This window comes from Vulpes vulpes, chromosome 9 (assembly GCF_048418805.1).
Source record: "Vulpes vulpes isolate BD-2025 chromosome 9, VulVul3, whole genome shotgun sequence".
In the NCBI taxonomy this organism is placed as follows: Eukaryota; Metazoa; Chordata; class Mammalia; order Carnivora; family Canidae; genus Vulpes; species Vulpes vulpes.
In genome coordinates this window covers 15,101,250-15,121,519 of record NC_132788.1, presented here as the reverse complement: position 1 = coordinate 15,121,519, position 20,270 = coordinate 15,101,250, and the positions used below count along the sequence as shown (strand labels likewise).

Below are 20,270 nucleotides of genomic sequence, written 5' to 3'. Positions count from 1 at the left end.
CCCACATCCGGATCCCTGCATGGAGCCTGCTTCTCCCTTCACCTGTGTCTCTGCCTCTCTCTCTCTCTCTCTCTGTGTGTGTGTGTCTCTCATGAATAAATAAATAAAATCTTTAAAAAAAATAGAAGTTTTTCTACTTCTTCCTCCCCCTTGTTCTTCTCTCTTGCTTCTCTAAAACCTTCCAGTTCTCAACAACTTCTTGTCCCTCATCTCTACCTCCACCCACCCCAGAAGCTCCCCTCAAGACTCTCAATCTCTCCTGCTGGGATTACAAATTCTCTTGCCCCACCTCTCCTAGCTACTTATCTCTGGGACTATTGTCTCCTCTCAATAACCACATTAGCATAAATGTTATTATCTCTAAAATCCAATTAATTTCAATTACTGTGGCCCTAGACAGATTGCCAGTGCTCTCAATTCATGGAAGATTCTAAGAAAGTAAGTGTTGCCTCTCACTTCAATTTTACATGGCTGTAAGGACCATGGAAAACAGATGGAGAACCAGATACAGACCACCTCAAATCCCATTTACTCAATCATTCCAACTGTCTCAAGATGTAGGTTTTTTTCTAGAGTGAAGATTTTCACAACATTGTCTGGCTTTAACTGGTCTCTGCTGGACATGTTTATAGATTGCAAACAAATAAAATGGGCAAAAAATGAGCAGCAAGAGAGATGCTAGGGGATGATCTAGAAGCATGTACAACCAAAGTAGGAATAATCAAGAACTGACTATATATGTACACCTGTCTTTAACATCCTAAAATTGCAATTTTAGTCAACATATTCGATACCAAACCATTGAATCTTGATTAGTCCTACCTGGTCTATTTTATGAATTCCTTCAACATCTGTCTATTTGATGAATATCCACTGTACACCTACCATGTGACAGGCATTCTATTCTGGACTGAGCAAGGAAGAGGACAGACAGGGTCTCTCTCAAGCCTTTATTTGATGTAGAAGATAGTCACAAGGTACTTTGGCTGACTATTATTTCAAGTCATTAATACCTCTGATCCCTCTCATCAACACTGATACTTGAGAAGATATAGTAGAATAAGAAAATTTGCTCTCATTGATAATATCTCAAGGCTACGTGTAGCCCCTAGAGCTTAGGGAGGTTTTGGCTGTCCTTTGATAGTTCTAACCCATAGGTTTGGGTTATGTTAAAAAACAAAATAATAACAGGCTCAAAATGGAGTCACTTATGCTAAGCCCCGCATCACCAAACTAAGACTTAATTACAGCTTCAGCTTCTCCCAAAACTGAAATCTTAAACCAGTCAAACAAGAATTACTGTTGGCACTAGTGAAGCAGTCTGCCTAACAGACCTCTGCCATCCCCTGAAGGAAAGTGGCCTTGCCACAACCAGTCCGTTCTTTGATAGTATAAATTCCTTGTCCTGCCTCCCTCTGCCTATAAAGTCTTTCATTTTGTACACCTCCTCAGAACTCCTTTCCTTTTTTTTTTTTCTTTCTTTTTAAGAAATTATTTATTTCCCATTTTGTTTGCCTTTGTGGAAAAGCAGCTTACCTTTGTGGAAGACCACTCAGTGGTTGTTCCTACCCATTCAGTGGCCTGAGCAGTGGGAGCTGCAGATCAGACTTTAATGGCAGGCTGAGCACTCCAGTGTTCAGTAGGGACCTGCTGGCCAGGCACAGAGGACACCTGGACACCTGCAGACCAGTCCACAACTTCAGACGGAGTAGTAATCAACTCAGGAGCTAGAGAAGTCCATTCACCCTGAAATTCCTCCTTCATCACAGCCTTTACAGCATCAGCCAGCTCTCCCTTTTTAGTCTCTTCAGGATCTCTGTAGAAATAGAGTTCAGGCATGACCTCCCATGGGTGTTCACGGGAAATGGTGCCAGGCACACTCAGAACTTCCTGGGCCAGCATGCACCACATCAAACCCATTGAGTGAGCTCCCTTGTTATTGCAAAGGAGGGCAATGTCCACATAGCACAAAGGAGGATCTGGTAGGCAGGTTAAGGTAAAATGCCACTGTGAGACGCTGGTGGTCAGCCCTAGAATCAGCAACCACCAGAGGTCTCTGCTCCTGGAAGGCTGCCTGGATCTGGTGAGTGAAGTTTCCAGGAATGAAGTGGCCAGCGATAGGAGTGGCTCCTGCAGTAGCAGCTCACTGGCCACAGCTCACTGGCCACAATTCCTGGGTGATTTGACCCTGACATCAGCCAGGTTTCTAATGGCAACAATGGCATGAGCTGCCAGCAGAAGCTTCTCCTAAGTTCTCTTCAGATCTATGATATAGATGCCATCACTATTCCTTTTGAAGATGTACTGTTCCATTTGGAAGTCTAGGTTGGTGCCACCTACGTGGGTTCCTGCTGCAAGGAATTTGAGGATATCCTCCTCCTTCAATTTGCAGGACCTAAAGGGCTCTGGACATTGTGAAAGTTTCCCTTTAAGTTACGACAAGAACAAGGAACAACATCATATGGATCCCTCCCTGGGTCGTGTGGAAATACTCAGAGCTCCTTTCTCATCTGTTAGATGATGCTACCCAAATCATGAATCTTTGAATAAAGCCAATATGATTTTTTAAAATTTACTCAGTTAACTTTTTTTTTTATCATTTAAGGTTGACCCTTTTCTATACATAATGAGTCTTGTAACTCTATCAGTGGCCCTCTCCACCCAGATAACACTGTCATGCCCAGAACAAGACATTCCCTAATGCTTCCAAGCAGTTGTCATCAACAGACAGAGTTAGAATGTGGGTCATAGTTCTGGTTCCTTTGTGTTCCCAATTCTCTTTCAAGGGCCATTTTTTCTTGTATTTTTTCAGGAAGTATTTTAGTAATACCTCTACTGAGTACTTAAAGTGACAGGTCTCGTGCTAAAAACATCACATACATTTAAGCTTCAAATTAGACATTATTATCCTTACTTTACAGAATAAGAAAGGGAGGACTAGATGGATTGTGACATTTCCCTTGGTCATTCAGTTTGTAGATGACAGGGCTTGGACCACCATCTTCACTTAGTACATGGAGATAGACAAGCACACAGTCTGTTTCCTGGCCACAGGCTGCCACTTGCCAGCGGGGCTCAGTTACTGTCTTTGAGTGTGAGTTTTTTTAATATAAAGTCAGTGTTTTGGCCTCTACATGTAATATACATTTCTTAATGTATAAGATGCTAAAGCCTTCTCAAAGAGCCAAAGGGGTTAAAACCACTAAAGTGTGATGCTAAAGTCTTAACTGCTAAAACAGTGAAGGGGAGATGGAATCTCCATTTGTACTAAGTGGGCATGCTGCCCCCACAGCTGGTGACTCAGGATACAGGCTTCACATCTGGAACTCTGCTGGGCTTAGTGGCAGTGGCTTGGGAAAACCTGGTCTCCAGGAAGCCAGCGGCCCCAGGATAGGGGGATAGTGTCTGATGTGGGACATAATAGGAGGTGCAGACTCCAGTAAGCCCAAACACACTCATTTCCCCTTCTCTTTATACAAATGTTTAGCGGCTGGAAGAACCCCCTGTGTGCAGAGGCAGGTGGCCAGGCTGGGCTGACAGGAAAAACATTCGCTCTCTTGCCCCACCTCCTTTTCCAGCTTTTTCAATTAGTTCCTCTTCTTAATTTTTGCTTATTCCCTGTTGTCCACACCCTTCCCCATTTCCTTTAGGGTTTCATTAAAGGCCAACCATCTGCCCCCAGTTAAATGATTCTCTCTGAAATTTTAATCCCTAAAACAACAGCGTCAAGTTCAATTCACAAAGGCTCAACTGTTGCATGAATAATTGGGATTGGACTCCTCAGCTGCACCTATAAAATGTATGTGGCTGGAATCTACCACTGGGAAGCACCATTACCATGGGACTTATGATAATTAGTGGGGTTAAGTAGCTAGGGCCAGGGAGTCCTACACTTTGCTAGGAGTCCTGGAATGACCTGAAGCTGCTCTTCCCCTGATGGACCCAAGAGGTTTTCCAGGCTTCAGGGATAAGAGTAAACTTTCCAGGTCTTGGGCTGGAGTGTCTCAAGGGACTTCCAGAATTAGAGATGCAGACACCAAAACCCTCCCCCTTCCTGATTTTGGTTTATTCTGGTAAAAAGGGAACAATTTCTTCCTTTCAACCCCTAGGCTTGCCTTAGCTTTCTCCAGCTCATCAGCATATAAAGTAATTTTGATAGAACCCCTGTAATGCTTTCTCTCTAAAGGATTTTAATACCCTTCTGAGTGACATTTAATATGATAACAGTATGTAATTTTGATATGAAGCTGTTTTCCAGGAGTTAAAGTCCTAACAGTCCCACTGATCAGACTGACAATGGCTTTCCTGATCATTATTAAATTCCCTGTGATTAGAAAATGGGCCGGTGCTATTGATTTAAGCTCTTTGAGTTAAGCTAAGCTTTAGAGGACTTTCACAAGGCACAAAAAAAGGCATTTGGTATTGTATTTTATTTTCCCAATTAAAGCACTTTTCAAAGTACAAATAGCAAACAGCCAGGCATTAGGCCCAGGCTCCAGGAAGAAAGGTGAGAAGCATTCATGGAGAACAGAGCACCAGAATTCATGTCCCCCAACTGCAGACTCTGGAAGGTAAGATAGAAGGGCATGAGGTCGGACATTCCCACAGGCAGGATGCTTCCAACACCCAAAGGTGCCTGAGCCAAAGATGCTTTAAATGCAATTTCAAACCTCCCATAGAGGGAGAGGTCATCCATCTTAGAATTCCCAGAGTAATTTCAGTTTCATGGACATTGTCCTGTGGTCACCTCATAATTGTCAAACTTTGTGTACAAATTTTGCATCAAGAAATTATCGTAAAAAAAAAAAATTATCACTGAATCTCTAAAGGTTAATGACTCCGGTCTATCTTTTCAAATAAATAAGTGGGGAGAGAATGTGCACAATAGTGTTTCTATTACCACCTAAAGCTCTAGAGAAAACAGGGATCCCAAGAGGAAAATCTTGAGCAATTTCAGGGTATTAAGATTTCTGAGGGAAAGACACTTGAGATTTGCAGGTGTGCCTGCAGTCCCTGTTTGTTGCCCACATGATAAGCAGTTTGAGTGATTGTGTTCAGGCCTTGAGCACGCCTTCTCTTAACTGCATATCTTCTCTAATCCCCACAAACCCCAGGAGAGCCTTTCCAAACCCAGTTGTTGCTGCCTCTCTTGCTCCGAGGTCCTGGTGTCCAAGGTCTTCTTTAGTTCTGCCCATGAGGACCTGAACATCCATGCTAGGAAACTTGTGGTATGCATTCTGGATTCTGGCAGTAGTTTTTGGTTTTTTGGTTTTTTACCATGGTCCATAGTAAAGAATACACTTTTACCCCACAACCCAACCCAGCCCATGACATATTCAACACTGAAACAAGTTTCACCAAACACTAGTATAGCATGGTGGGTACATTTTTAGGTCACAGCCTATAAAACTGATGCCATGACTAGCAGGTTCCCACCTGCAAAGTGGAAACTTCTCTATTATGATTTCAATCAAGAATCATAAATACTCATATATTAATTTATCTAAAAAAAAATACCTAGAGAGCACAGGGCATGCACCCATTTCTATGTTAGGTATTGTGTGTGGGTAAAAGGAATACAACATTTTCCCCCCTCAAGCAGCTCATAGTCTATTTCAAGAGCCATAACTGACATGTGAGAAAATGTAAGGAACAATTCCAAAAAGAATTGAAATTGGGTGCTCAGATGCTGAATGGGTCTATGCTTTGGGTATTTTAAGGAGGGAGGGGTGGAGAGAGGAGATGTGCACAAATGAAGTTGGGGAAAGCTGGGAAACTCTTTTCATCCTCAAGGGAGGGGCTGCAGCTCCTGCACCTACCTCCCTGTCTGTTCCCAAGGGTCCCTGCACATTGCGGGCTTTGAATAATTGTGCTTTGAATGACTCTGTGGGTAGATATTAATAGGCTTACCACTATATCCAATAGTTCCTATTTATTGAGTAACTGCAGTGTGCCTGGCATTGTGCTGGGAGTTTAACCTAGTTATCACATTTATTCCTCATAATGAGCTAGTGTAGCAGTGCTACTATCCCCAATTTATAGGTGAGGAAATCAATCCTCGGGTATGATCAATGGCTTACCCAAGGTCACAAAGCTTAAGTAAGTAGTGGATCTGAGAATTAAACTAGACTTCTTGAATCAAAGCAGATGCTCCTTCCACTCCTTCAAAGGATAAGATGGATTTAGGTAACTTTTTTAGGAGGCCAATGAAGGCAGAGAGCCTAGGAAGGGAGATGGTGTAAGCACAGTGCATGGCATCTTTCAGGAACAAAGGAAATCAGCAAGATAGAAGTGGAATTTAAATTTTAGGAGAAAACAGTGAAAGACCAGGTTAGAGGGAGATGGAAAGGGAAAAACAGCTTGAAAATGAGTTAAGGTTGCTGAAAAATAACAAGAATAAGAACAATGCCAATAACAACAGCAACAATATTTCTGCTGAATATGCTAGGTACCATTTCAAGGTCTTTATGCGTTAGTAATTTCATTCTATGGTTAAAGAAAGTTAGGCACAAAAAAAGCTGAATAACTTTTCCAAAAACCCAAGCAGAATCATGTCTAATAATCCTATTAGTATAGTATGAAGTTGGTGTTGCCACTACCACTATGTTATCATTGCTCCCCCATTCTTCATAAATCCAGCATTTTTTTTTTATGATGGTCACACAGAGGGGGGTGGGGGCAGAGACACAGGCAGAGGGAGAAGCAGGCTCCATGCACCGGGAGCCCGACGTGGGATTTGATCCTGGATCTCCAGGATCGCACCCTGGGCCAAAGGCAGGCGCCAAACCGCTGCGCCACCCAGGGATCCCCTAAATCCAGCTTTTTTCCAGGTTGCTCAATGGTCAGCATGAGTACAGGGTACCTGCAGTGGGCAGATGTTCTTAGAGCCCTTCATCAGGGTTGATTCCTCCAATCCCCAGCTGGTTAGAACAATTCACAGCTGAATCCTTCACTAGGAATTGCTCTCAGTCATAAGGAATTGCTGGAATGTTATGCTCCTTGTAAGAGACAAACTGTGGCCAATGATGAGCTGATATGAGACTCTAAAGCCTCAGCACCTTTGCCTCAACTGGGGAAATAGTGAAAGGCCAGCCTGGCTCTAAGCTCCTCACGCAATTGACTGACCTCTCAGTGAAAAGTGCATTTAAGGTCAGTTGCTCCTCCTCCTACTTCTTCCTCCTCTTTATTAATCTTACCTTTCGCATTTTTGGGGGGCGGGGGAGGGGATATGTGTTTCTCCCAAGAGCACTTCTCAATATACCCTGAATTAAATTTCTGTCTTGTAGCCTGTTTCCAGAGAACCCAATATAAGCCATTTATACCAGGAGTGATCTTATAAAGTGGACTATAAAATAGAAGTTTGGAGGTGATTACCCCTCTGGCCAGCTGGAGATGTAGACACCATCACTGGCGGTTGGTGGGTGTATTATGGATAGTCTCTGATGTGCTGTTACAGTGCAATTACAAATGTCTACCAAATGTGTTAGGACACTAGTGCAAGATAATGCAGTGGTTGGAGTAATGTCTCTGGAATGGATAAGCATGCAAGGAAATAACAACTAGAACAACCATAGAATAGGTGGCTGTTGCTGAGTGTCACTGATTCATTCACGGCAAACAGAAGAATCTGGCTCATAGTAATTTATTGACAATTCAAGGCAAAATGATTTTCTTTTTTTTTTAATTTTATTTATGTATTCATGAGAGACACACAGAGAGAGGCAAAGACATAGGTAGAGGGAGAAGCAGGCTCCCTGCAGGGAGCCCAATGCAGGACTCTATCCCAGGATCCCAGGATCAGGACCTAAGCCCAATGCAGATGCTCAACCACTGAGCCACTCGGGTGCCCCAAGGTAAAATGATTTTCAAGGAAAGCAGGATCTCCTTGGCAGCGTTAAAGAACATTTTGAACTCCTGAAGCACAAGGCCATTAGCACGAAGGACTAGGTTCAGGACTTAACCATGGAAGAGCAGCAGAGCTTCAGAGGAGGTTCAGTTCCTCCCTTGCAAGTCTCTTACACCAACGTCAAAGCCATAACAGAAAAAGAGTGGAACTTTGAGACATAGGATGTGGTTATCTGGGTTAATGTAAATGAGAATTTTGAACTCCCTATTTCTTCCAAAACTGTGAACCGGCAGAAGTGGCCTATTCCCCAAAATGGAAGATAGTGAGCACCTCCCTTCATGAGTATCAGTCAGAGGTCTCAAATGAGTCAGGTGCCTTACAAGATTTACTGGCTGCCCTCAGGATCCCTGTTTCAATCTCCCCTTTTATTAATCAGGCTAATAGGGATCATGAACAAAATCATGATTGAATCAAGACACAGACAACAAGATCATCTAAGGGAAGAGAGGAGCTAATAAATACAGAAGGAGTTGGAAGTGGATTGGACTAGATCCCAAGGGTGATGGATCAAGGGAAGGAACAAGGTCAGTTAAGAGAGAATTGGTTTTAGCTGGCAAATATATTAAAATTTCCTCATAATACATAATTCAGCGCTCTGGCAAGAATTCTGGGAGAAGGCACTGATAAACTCCAGGTTGAATCTGTAAATCTTGGAAAAACCAATGGTCTACACTAAACAGATATACCAGAACTTCCATGACAGATGATGGAAGATGAGTTCAAAGGCTCAAGAAAGTGGAGATTATAAGGTGGACATTGGCAGAAAAACTACCAGCTAACAATGTTCCATGGCAGACTAGGAGGACAGCCCATTTATTAAAGTGATAAGGAATGTGCTGGGAAAGTGACACCAGCACCATTAAGATGCTCAGGGTTCTGTCCTCTTACAGTGGGACCTGACAGTAGGAGATGCTAATACAGAATTGGACTTCCTGATGGCAACGGGAATGCTAGGATCTCAAAACCCAGATAGATCATGGTGGATGACAATAGACACTGCCAGTAACCAAAAAGCATCCCCAAATGTAGCTATCATCCACTATGGTACCTTTATTAGAGTAAATTAACACAGACTCCAGTACATGATATGCAGACACTACTCTAGTAAAGCCATTCCTTCCCTCCTCCCTTTCACAAGCATTGTGTGCTTACAAACCACAGTATACATTTATAGTCTTGCCCCAGGACTTTGTTAATTCACCTTCCTTCTACCAAAGAGAACTGAAACATCTGAATATTCCAAAACCATAAATTAGTCTACCATCTTGGTAATATCATACTAACTAGACCAGGCAAGTAAGAAGGGACAGATGTGTTGGAGGCCTTGGTAAAGTACACATACTCCAGAAGGAATAGATGAACTCTACAAAGTTTTAGGGCCTTGCCACAGCAGTGAAGTTTTTAGTGTCCAGTGGTCTGGGGACATAGAAGGAAATTCCCCAAATAAATGACTAATTATTGCATTTCGCATCTCCCACCACTAAGAAAGAAGCACAATGCATTATAGGTTTCTTCGGATTCTGAAGGGAACATATTTTACACTTGGAAAGCTGCCCTGACCCACTTACCAGGTGACATGAAAGGCTGCCAGCTTTAAATGAGGCCTAGAAAGGGCTCTGCAGCGGGTCCAAGCTGTGGCACAAGTAGTCCTGTCATTTGGCCATACAACCTGGCAGACCTTGTAGTATTAGAGATTTCTGTGTTTAGAATAAAAACACCAAGTAATGCTGATGGCAAGCCCCAGTAGGAATCACAATGTGACCCTTAGGGTTTTGGAGCAAGATCATGCCATCTGCAACACTTGAAAGGCAGGACCTAGCTTGCCATGAGATCCTCGTAAAGATGGACTATTTGAGAATGGGCATCATGGCCCATCAGGAGCCAGGCCTATCATACCTATGAACTCATAAAATCAGGCCAACCCAGAGCCAATTCTTTGTAAGCTGGGAGAGGTATATCTGGGAGTGGCCATGAGCATGATCTGCTAGTAAGCTATATAAGAAGGTAATCTCAAAAAAAAAAAAAAAAAAAAAAAAAAGGGTAATCTCAATCCCCATGTCACCTACCATTGATGATGCCTCCCTCTTATAGCTCACATCTATTGCTGGGGCTAGGCTGTCCAGGGGTGGGGGTTTGGGCTTCCTATACCCAGCTGATGGAGAAGGAAAAGGTCTGAGCTTATTTCATGGACAGGTCATCTTGGTAAGTCAGTGTGAGCTGAAAATGGATAGCTATTACTCTATGGCCTCAAGAGGAGTGTCCTTAAAAGAGAGCAATGAGGACAAATCTTACCAATTATAAAGGCTTTGGGCAGTGCATCTGGCCTTCCATTTTTTGGAGAGAGAAATGGCCCAAAATAAAAATATTCATAGACTTAGGGTATCTTTTATTGGACTGGCCAGTTGGACCAGATTCCTGAAAGGAGAAAGATTGAAAGACTAGAACAAGGTCTCAGGAAGCTCATCTCAATAAACAAATAGGAATGAATATAAAGTGTGAACAATTTAGTATGGCATACTAAGAACCACAAGAGAGTACCCATAATGGGAGAGATACTAAACAATCAAGTGGACAGAATGACCAATCATTTGACATTACTGGTGTTTGTTATGGGCCACCCTAACTCCTGATAATCATGATAGAAGGGATGGAAGCTATGCATGGCTCCATCAGGATATACTGCTACTCACCAAAGATAATCTAGCTACTGCTGCCACTGAATATTCAACCTACCAGTGACATAAATTAAGGCTAAGTCCCATATTTGGCACCATTTCTTAAGAAGATGATAGCAAGTTGACTACTCTGGATACCTTTCACCCTAAAAAGACCAATGATTCTATTTGATTAATACCAATACATAATCCAGTATGGGCTTGCCTTTTCTATGCATAGGGCTTGCAACTACAACTATCTAAGGACTTGAAGATTTCATGAGATGACTTAAAATCCTAACTAACATTGCCTTGGAACAAGGGACCCGCTTTATGAGAAAAAAAAAAAAGTTCTGCATTGGCAGTGGACATTCAACCATGGGATCCATTGTCCTGCCACCTCCTGTACCCTCAAGAGTCACAACCCTTATAAAATGGTAGAAAGGGCTCTTAAAGAAGCCACTGAGATGTCAACATGAAGACGATACCAGTACCTAGACATAGTATGGATCCTAAATTAATAGCTATTGTATGGCACTGCATCTCCTATAAGTAGAATACCTGAGTCAGAAAACTAAAAATAGGAATGGGCCCATTTAACCATCGACCTATATTCCACTTGGGAATCTATTCTCTCAATCCTACAACCTTAGGCTCTGTGGGTCTAGACATCTTAGTTCTCAGAGGGGAGATACTCTGACGTAGGTTCTCAGTAAGAGTTCATTAAACTTTAAGCTACCACTGCCAGCAGTCATTTTGAATTACTCATACTAAAAGACCAATAGGCATGGAAAGGAATCGTACGACAGAAGTCGGGGCTGCTGCTAGACAATGGGGGCAGAATAGACTATCTCTGGCACTGAGACATCCCTTAGTGTTTACCTGCCCTGTTTTAAGGTAAATTGAAAGATACAGTAGGCATGTCCTAAGAAAAGCATAGCAACCAGGGGCTCGGATCCCTAAGGGATGAGGATCTGGTTCACCCCACCAGACTTAGAATAGTAATAGTGTGAGTCAAGGTGAGGAGTATTTAGAATGGTGACAGAGTGGGGAGAAAGTATCAGGTAGGGCTTCAAGGTCAACTGTAGCAGTAAGAGGTATGGTTTGTCTCACTAATCCTTTGCCTGTAAATTGCTAGAAAATGAGACCAATCAGAATCCTGAAGGACCTTTTTCAGGTTGAGATGTAATGTTAGTAGATCTGAATGACACTAAAGTTAGACTGTAGGAGAAAAGATCCCTCTTTCTCCTAACATCCATCCCCCTTGCTGCCATAGCTGCAACCCTCCCCGGGAATCACCCTTGGCTGCAGAGAACTAATTCATCCAAGGTTACCCTCCTTCCTCGGGGGCAGCCCATAGTCAGGGACTGGCTAATGTGAGGACACAGATCCTGTACCCTTGACCCATTTTAAGACAATTCTGAAGGTCTGGCTCAGCTCCAGAGTTCTCTTTGGGTTCAACTGAAACTTTGGTTGTAACAGCATTGCTGATCAGTTTTTCCCATCGCCTAATCCAGTCCTCCTGACCTTCCTACAGGGTGTCTTCTAAGAGCAATCCACAGGAAGCCCTCTACATGTTTTTCTTTGTCTCAAGGTCTGTTTCCAGTTAACTTAGACTAAGTCAGCACATATCACTTCCCTGGGGTGAGGTGTCAAATATATTTCTTATAATGGTGCGTGAATGCCCTCACCGACACTACACTTCTCTAGACTGAGTGAGAGTACACACAGATTTCTGGGCTGGTCCCACACAGATTTCCAGGACTTACAGGGAAAATGTCTGGATATAACCAGAGTCTATCTCAGCTTGGTGGAACCACAGGGCTCGCAGACTGGCATGCTCTATAAATGAAGCCAGTGTTGCTGAACTAGAATGTGAGACACACATGCTCCCACCCAAGCATGTGGAAGGCTGCAAATTTAGGAGATGGAGGGGAAGAAAAGCCAGGCTTCTACAGAGAAAAATTAAAATGTTATTACCCACATCTCTGGCTCAGCTGAGAGTAGAAACTGGCGCCCTCTGTCTGCAAATTCACACATGAGCATCTTTGAGGTTCTCACAATGGAAGGAAATGGCATGTATCTGGGATTAATGTCTGAACAGGAAGATGTTATGAATTACTAAATGACCTCAAAATTTTCCAGATTCGCATGTATTCAACTAATAACCTCTTTCTATCTGTTCTCATGATGCTTAGTATATTTCTAAACTTTAGCGTGCACCATACTATACTATAGTTACTGGAGGGAACCATTCTTAACATAATTTGAGAAATTTCAGAGAAAGAACCTAGATTATATTCATCTCCATATTCCAAAGACCTGGATCAATGAATGTGCTTTCAGTGCCTAGTTCCCAGGAGATGTAATAAATGACCAACCACCTCAAACTATTTCTAAATGGCAAGTATCAAGATGACAGAAAAGGCTACTTAGATATATGTGTGTGGAAAGTTTATATATTCTTTGTTAAGAACATCATTTTTGGATAAAGGAGCACTATACTTATTATATCTATAACAGACTTATTTGTTTTATAATCTCTTCACATTAAAAAGCATATGTTTTGTAATGTGTAAGTTTCTTAAAAGAAAGAAAGAAATAGCAATCCCAAGAGATTCTGTTCATTGTTCTAACAACAAACAGGTTTTAAGCTTGCTTTGTGAAGGTTCCTAGCCTTTTTGCCATGCTTTTGTGAGAGCCTATAAATAGGATTGTTAGTGTTCTCCAGAGAACAGAACCAATAGGACATATATATGTAGATGTAAGAGGAGATTTACTACAAGGATTGGCTCACATAATACTGGAGTTTAAGAAGTCCCATAGTCCGCCATCTTGTTCTATTCTGGCCCTCAAGAGATTAGATGAGGCTCACTCACAGTGGTGAGGGCAACTTTCTTTACTCAGGCTATTGATTCAAAGGCTAATACATTTCAGAGATACCCTCATGGACATCCCCAGAAATAATGCTCAGTTATCTGAGCATCCCTTAGCTCAGTCAAGTTAACACGTAAAATTAACCATCAGAAGGTCTGAAGTTCTTTCGGGTTGAAATTTACATCCAACCTGCACTAGGAAAAAATGTGGAGACTCTTGCAGGACCAGGCTTGCAGCTGGGAACAGCTCCGCTCTGCCTCCCCTTGGCAATGGCTGCTCCATTCTCTTCTTGTGCTACGACACTCCTGGTTGTCAGCACGTCAGCAGCCTATGAATCAGAAAATCAAAGCAAGAATTAAAATTCCACTGATAAAAACACAAGTATTTCATATTTGTATGTGTATTTTGAAAAATTCTGGAAACAACAATAGCCAAGCTATGGAAAGAGCTGAGATGTCCTTCAACAGATGAACAGATAAAGAAAATGTGTGTATATATATACATACACACAATGGAATATTACTCAGTCATCAGAAAGGATGAATACCTACCATTTACATTGACATGGTTAGAACTGGAGGGTATTATGCTAAGTGAAATAAGTCAATCGGAGAAAGACAATTATCTCATATGCAGAATATAAGAAATAGTGCAAGGGACCATAAAAGAAGAACTGGAAACTGAATAGGAAAAAATAAGAGAGGGAGACAAACCACGAGAGACTTTTAATCATAGGAAACAAACCGAGGGTTGCTGGAGGGGAGGAGGGGAGAGGGATGGAGTAACTGGGTGATGGGCACTAAGGAGGGAATGTGATGTGATGAGCACTGGGTATTATATGCAACTGATTAATTATTGAAAACTACATCTGAAACTAATGTTGTAGGATATGTTGGCAAATTGAATTTAAATTAAAAAAAAAAGAAAAATTCTGGAAATATATATATCATGGGTGAATCTGGTTATAGGGAAATTTCGTTGGGCATATGTCTCTAATTGGATTTATTTTTACAGCATGTATCTGTACTTTAATAATTCAATACTAATAGTAAATAATAAAGATATTTCATTTAGGAAAAATATATGGGGATGAGAGAACCCATAGAAATGTAAGTACCTGTACCTTGTGCAGTGTTTTCCAAGAGTCACTGGGGAAAAACTAATCAGTAGATCGACTTGACCTGTTACTTTGTCCCCCCATTCACACTGCTGAGGTGATAGCAGTCACTGAGGGAGGCCCAAGGCACTAAGTCTCGACATTTGAGTAAGGCAGCAGGTGAGGAGGAGTCCTGGAATGTTAGAGCTACAAGGGCCTCTGAGCATCGTCTAATCTAACCCTGTGCTTTAGAAATGAGCTAGCTGAGGCCCAGCTGCCCAGGATCACACAACAACCCAGTGGTAAAGCCAGAAATAGAAACCCTTGCCTACTGTTATCCAATCCTGTTCCTTTTCACCCAGCAAAACTGTCGCTCCCATTTGTAGCTGCTAATGTTCCTAACTATAAGTGTGATCACTAACCCTCCCTCCCCAAACCCTTCTTCAAAACAGAGAAGAGAAAGGAGAAGGAAGGAAACAAAAGAGAAGCAAAGAAAAAGGGAAAAATAAGTGGGAATAGGCTCATCTTATCACCTAGGTGAAGCAGGCAAGAAGAGAGCCCCTCTCTACGTCCCATCTGTTCTTCTGATTCCCAGATGCAAACAGCCCTTTGTGACACTGTTTCCCCTCCAAGTGACTTCTAGTTAAGATGAACTTTAAAGGGAAAGACAGAATGTGATTGTACCCCGGCTCTCATCAGAGATGGCCAAAGTAAGAGGCTCCCAGGGCATCGGAGATAGTCCAGGACCCCAGGGGACTCTGGGATGAATGGCAGAGGGAGAGGATGCTTCTTGTTTGAACTGTGCTCACTTTGACCCAAAAATAACTCTTTATGCCTCCTTTATGCCACCATAAGCAACTCAGAAGGAGGACGGGATATCTCCTTCATTACATGTAGGGGCAAACACTTAGTGCTCAAGCACGCATGTACATTAATTTTTGCTGTCTGTTGCCTTTATGTTTTGGAACAAGTCAGACTCCTTGGTGTAATTGCTTGATGAAACTTTTTCATCCATTCTGTTAACAGAAATTACACAGTTAAATAATAATGCCACCCCCACCCCACCACTACACCCAGGAGAAGCCCTGAAGATGTGGTCTCTCAGAAGCAGCACCCAATCCCAGCTCTCCTGCCTGCCCTCTGACCCAGCCCAATCTCCAGACCTTAACATTCACTTTCCATCTTCCAAGGATGGTTGCTAGGAGACAGGAATAAAGCTGGACCAGTCCATTGCTTGTCTACTTTGGGGAGTGGGAGAACAGGGCATGCAGGGCCACGGAGAACACATGGCCTCGAGGTCACAGATGCTATCAGGGTCTCAGAAGGGGTTTCTCTGTGATGAGGCCCCTGCAACACAGAGAAAGGGGCCTCTTACTCTCAATGAGGAGTCTCTCACTCATTCTTATGGTGTTGCTCAGAGTGCTTGTATAAAGTAACAGAATGTACACACGCACATATCTTTTCTTCATATTAACTAAGTCAAAATACATTTACATGCTGTTAGGACAAGAAGGGTATATGCTACGGTCTGAAGGTTTGTATCTCCAGAGATTCATATGGTGAAACTCTAACCCCCAAAGATGATGGTATTAGGAGGTAGGGCCTTTGGGAGGTGATTAAGTCACCTAGTCACTAATGGGATTAGTGTCCTTATAACAGACCCCACAGAGTTCCTGATCCCTTTCAGCATGCGAGAACACACCAAGAAATTGCAAGCTACAAACCAGAAAGAGGCTTTTCACCTGTTGTTCTTAGCCACCCGAGCTATGGCGTTTTGCTATGGCAGCCCAAATGGACTAAGGCAGACTATCAGTCAGCTTGGACTGCCAGATGGAGCTTAACCAACATTTTCTCACAGTTAAGGAAGCTAGAAGTTCAAAATCAAGGTATCTAGTGAAGCCTCTCCCCTTTGTTGGCAGATGGCCACCTTCTCTCTTTCTTCACGTTGCCTTCCGTTCTTCCTCTTCTTATAAGGCTGTCAATCCTACCAGAGTAGAGCTCCACTCTTATAATCACATTTAACCTTAATTATCTCCTAAAACTCCTTTCACCAAACACAGTCATACTGAAAGTTGGGGCTTTTGATGTAAGAATTTTGGGAGGACACAATTCAGTCCATCACAGGGGGAAGCCTTCTTTTCCAAAGATACCTGCCTTGATCCTCTGTCCAAGTGAAGAGTCAATTTTTAACATGATTATGGTTATCTGTTCTATAATTTAAAATTTATAGCATTAAGACTTTTTATTTTATTTAAGATTTTATTTATTCATTCATGACAGACACAGAGAGAGAGAGGCAGAAACACAGGCAGGAGGAGAAGCAGGCTCCCTGGGGGGAGTCTGATGTAGGGCTTGATCCCAGGACCCCGGGATCACACCCTGAGTCAAAGGCAGATGCTCAACCACTGAGTCACCTAGGAGCCCTGGCATTAAGACTTTTTAAAACTGGGAGCATAAACACAGCTTTATTTTAATTATATACCTGGGGAATACAAACTAGAAAGGAGCCGTCATTCCCCATGTGTTCTGAAGCCATTCCTTCCCCTTCTCCAGAAGGGGAGACTGATGCACAAGAGTCAAAGAGGTGATTCCTTCTACCTTGCAAGTGCCCTCCAGCCATACTCAGTATGGCCAAGGAAGCGTGTCCTCCCCTATCTCCCCCTCACATTATGGGGCTCATGTGGGTGACATGGACTTGATCCACTTCTTTACTGGGGGCCTAACACAGTCCCCACACACAAGGACCCCCACCAAGCCCCTTTGGAGAAAAGACATAACAATCTACTCTCCCACCACATACTTTAATCTGTACCAAAACCTTAATGCATTGCATCCTCAGCATTAAAACCAAGGTTTTGGTAGTGTTGGGACAGCCAGTATATCCCACAAGATGTAACTTTCCCTTTTGTCTGTGTAGTTATTGGCAAAAAATACAAACAGAGCAGGAGGGCTCTTGGGGTAGCCCATTTCTACCCAAGCCCAGAGGTCATTTCCCAGGATGCCTCCCAACCTGCTTCCACCTGATCTGCTACTTTCCAGCTGTCTGACCTTGGCACAACACCTGACTTCTCTGAATCTCAGCTTTCTCATCTGTAAAATAGGATAACAAAGCTTCCCTCATAGCATTGTGATGAGAATGAAGTAAAGTAATGTATATAAGGGATGTACATGGTGTCAAATTGTCCCTAACTAATCCTCCCTGGACACAAAGGAAAGCCTGCCAATTGAGTTGGGAAGTAGATCACAGAATATTTACACTAAAAAATGCAGCCTAAAGCAGAGAGGTTAAATTGTAGATTGTAGGGGCTGGAGAAACCTGTGAGATCGTCTAACTAGCCATTCAATGCACAAGAACAGCGACGAGGAAACTGCCTACAGAAGTAACATGGTTTGCTCAAGCTCACACAGTTGGCTAAGAGCAGAGTCGGGCTCCCACTTGGGTAAGCAGACTGGGGCTCCTACTTTTAGCCCAAAGAAAAAGATTGTGAGGGCTTGGAGAGTGAACCAGCCACTATTAAAGGTGTGGCAGCAATTTCTAAGGTGGGACTATAGTGTTTCCAAATTACTAGATATTAATCTAGGTTTGGAAGCAAGAAATCAGAATTCCCAAAATCATGTTATTTTTAAAATACTTTCAACATTCTTCATATTCTTTCTTATTAGGAATATATTTCTTAAGAAACTTATTTAGTAAACAAGGAAAATTCAGTTTAGAAATATTTACAAAGTACTGCAGTTGATACTGAGTTTTCATACTCCAAAAGGCACCAGGGAATATTTTTGGGTGGTATTCAAATAATACAGCATCCAGGTCTCCCAGCCAGACTAATAGCATCACATAGAATTGTATGTCAAATTGCCAATTTAAGGACTTAATACCCAAGCTTGTTATTTCTTGGGACGTCATTCAAAATATCTGTAGACAGTATATTACACATATACTTAGTAATATGTACTTCATTTGCATGAGTGACTAAGTCACCTAAGGGTGAGGGTCGTCCAGCAGACAGGACCATAGCACACGTTTTTAACTTGGCAATGGCTACAAACAAGATAGCTTGATCGAATTGTGATCCTACCTCTCTTGCCTGCTTCTGTCTCAGCTAACAGACTACCCACTTTAACCCTCAATGCCACACTTCAGCATTTCCTGCTCACACTTTTGACCGATCTTAGTGGACTCCATCAGAGCTGAAAGATATGTATGTGGATTATAAGGATTATAATTAATTATCCTTAATTCTCCCGGGAGACTTGTAAGACTTTCTCCCTTTTTATGATTCTCAACTAATTTTTCTCAGGATTCAGTATTCTAAAGAAAAACACAACACATATCTTCAAGAGAAACACCAGGAAGGATTTCCTACCTGAAAACTTGAGGCGGGACACCTGGGTGGCTCAGGGATTGAGCAACTGCCTTCAGCTCAGGTTGTGATCCTGGAGTCCCAGGATTGAGTCCCACATCGGGCTCCCTGCATGGAGCCTGCTTCTCCCTCTGCCTGTGTCTCTGCCTCTCTCTTTTTGTGTCTCTCATGAATAAATAAATAAAATCTTAAAAAAAAAAAAAAAAAGAAAACTTGAGACAGGCATGTGACCTCCTTCCTGCCCAGTGGCCTGTACTCTGTGAGGGCCCATGGCTGGACACAGGGGACACCGAAGTCACACACGGGACAGAAGAGGTGACCACATAGTCTAGGCACTCATCCATCCAACTGAGCAGCATGCAGGAATCCCCCTGGGGTCTGGCACACCAGAGTTCCCCATAGCTGCCATAACAAATTACCTCAGGCAAGGTGGCTTCAACAGCAGACACATGTTCCATCACAGCTATGGAACCTAGAAGTCTGAGGTCAAGGTGTTGGCATGGCCACACTCCCATGAAGACTCCAGGGGAGAACCTCTCTTATAGTTGGTCTCCTAGAGAAAGAGCCTGGCTCTGCCCCATCCTAGCTTCCCAGCTCCCGGCAGGCCCTGGCATTGGCCAGCCTACAGCTACATCACTCTGGTCACCACTGCCACCATCTTCACAGGACCCTCCTCCTGCTGTGTGCCCATGTCTCCAAATTTCTCACTCCTTAAAAGGACCAGTCTTTGTATTTAAGGCCCACCCTCATTCAGATGACCCATCTTAACCAAGTATATCTGAAAAAGTCTGTGTCTGAATAAGGCCACCTTCACAGGAACCAGGAGTTAGAATTATTTTTGGATACACAACTCAAAACACAACCAGCTCCAATAGTCAGCAAGTCAAACATGGTCCTGGCTAGTCCAAAGTTTACTAAGTAAAAGGGCAAGTATTTTCAATGTACAAGCATCACCTAGGGTGAAGGGAAGCATGACCCCAAGTGGAGTAGGAGGAGAAGCCACTCACTCCGAGTGGTAATCAGGGAAGGTTTCCTGGAGGAAGAAGCATCTATGTGACAGAAGCAGAATTTGTCCTGAGGGGAGTGCCAGAGAAAAATACAGCAGTGAATGAAGCCCTGGGGTTAAATGAACAAGGTCTTTGCCTTTGCCCAAGTTGTCCCCTTTGCTAGAAAGCAAGTCCCCAAGATCTTAAGTGTGGCTGCCTCCCTCCAGGCCTCAGGCCTCAGCTTAAATGTCATGTCATTGGAAAGACATTCCCTGGCTAGCCTTTATCCACTCTTCTCTATTCATCACCCTAATTATTCCCATCAAGGCATTATCACACCTGCCTTGGCTATTTATTTGCTCACATATCGTCTTCCTTCAAAACCAG

At 42.8% G+C, this 20,270-nt stretch overlaps 1 pseudogene; it reads right to left on the bottom strand.

Annotated features, from left to right (window-relative positions):
- LOC112925474 (small ribosomal subunit protein uS2-like) overlaps positions 1–19,588 on the bottom strand; it is a 51,261-nt pseudogene extending 31,673 nt beyond the window's left edge.
- Positions 19,589–20,270: the final 682 nt, after the last annotated feature.